Raw genomic sequence first — 1,923 nt, 5'->3', positions numbered from 1 at the left:
ACAATTAGTTTTTCGATCTGAGAAGAGGGTTCTTCAAAAGAAGAATGTTGAAGGTGGAACCTTGATGGAGGAATATGCATGGAGTTTAAAAGATTCCATAAAGGCCTGAAAATGATGATTTCAAAAGTCGGCCGACTTTGTGCTAATTTTTCTTAGCTTTTGCAAGGAACTCAATGGTTTGATTGGTTTATTTGTTTGAGTAGTTGAATTTCACTCAGCATACTAAAGAGAATCTTTGATGAATCTTTGAGATTCCTGGGGAGACCAAATTTGACCGAGTCAAAAAAGGGTTAAGTTTACAGTCATATTTCAAAAAATTTCACCATAAATTCAACCATGCAGTCCATTTCTTCTACAGAGATGTGCATTTTTAGGATATCCCTAGAAGTGGAAGTATAATATGCACTGATGCCACTTCATGTCAGAGTTTGATATTTTGTCATGTTAACGGAGAGCTTTTATGAGTGAGAGTTCTTATACAACAGTGTCTCATGGAGAGACATTCCACTCTAGTTAAGGAAGTTATTCCTTGTATTGACAAAGAACACCTCGTGTATTCATCGTCATCTTGTAGCAATTATTGAAGCAGCCTCCCCACTCTTGACATCTGGCCTTGAGACATAACCCACATGGAGTGAACTCCATTATCAACTTGTGTGTGTTCTCTGATTTGATGGTTTCCTTTATGGTCCCTCTTTCTTTAAGTACGAACATGTGGTTTTTCATACTCTTTCACATGAAATTATGCTAACATCACAAGAGTAAAAAATCTTGGTTAATTCTGGTGGCTGAGAGAATCCATACAAAGTTTGGTATCAAAGAGGTCTGCTCTCTAATGCGAATTGCGAGTGTGAATGATAACAAGAGATTGAACATGAAATAAGAGGTAAATTGAAGGATCACAAGATATCTACGAGGCCTTCTACAAGATGGAAAGGATGGTAGATATAATATATGTAGATTATGAAGAGAAAATGGAAAAAAAGGAACAAGAGAAAGAGAGAGTAGAGGGTGATGCTTCATCTCCATCTTCAGGTGAATATACTTCTTCTTCTTCATATTCTTCTCATCCTTCAAATAAAGAGATTAACGAAAGCCTTAAAGTGGAGAATTCTGAATTGAAGAGACTTCTACAACAAGAACAATAGGAGAAGCAGATATTGCAGCTTCAATTAAAAGCCATGAAATAGGCCTTGGAAAAGTTGAAGTGCAACAAAGGATTAGTGAAGCCATCATCACTTGCTTCAGAGGTAAACAATATTGGTAATTCTTCTGTTTCATTTTCACATGATGATGATGATTTGGGTACATTTGAAAATCACACTACATACATTCGTTCAATATTAATGATGAAGATGGGATATGAAGGTAAGGTATTATGAGCTAATGGGAAAGGAATTGTGAATCCCATCTAATTGGGGGAATTACCATGACTTGGAGGATTGGGCTATGTCAGAAAGGAAGAGATAGGATGATCTTTAGGGGACAAGTTTGAGATAATGAAGGATGTTGATAGTACATCACAATCCTCTATTGATCGCGATTGTAGGAATTTACAAATGGAAGTTAGCATTCGAAAGAGAGGGATAAGGTAAGGTATAAAAATTATCAGTATTCTAAAGGTCATTTTGATTACAAGAAAATTGGTAATAATGAACAAAACTTATGGAATAAAAGCCATGCTGTTTTTATGGCTTGTATAAACATGAGGTTACCAAGTGTTCAAAGAGAATGACAGTAAAGAGAAAGAAGACAAGACATGAAAACCCTTCTCCACATCAGTGCAGGAAGAAGATCAAGATGGTATGGAAGAAGAATTTTTTTTTCCAGCCATTGTAACAAGCATGGGCATCAGAGAGCCACATGTTGTGAGCTTTATTTAGAGTGGAAGATTAGAAAGAACCTGAAATGAACTTGTTAGTG

The sequence above is a fragment of the Pinus tabuliformis genome, chromosome 2_1, assembly GCF_031772625.1.
Source record: "Pinus tabuliformis cultivar Carrire ecotype Pingquan chromosome 2_1, CPIR1, whole genome shotgun sequence".
Taxonomy (NCBI): domain Eukaryota; kingdom Viridiplantae; phylum Streptophyta; class Pinopsida; order Pinales; family Pinaceae; genus Pinus; species Pinus tabuliformis.
The sequence above is the reverse complement of the archived record's forward strand: the minus strand, read 5'-3'. Positions refer to the sequence as shown.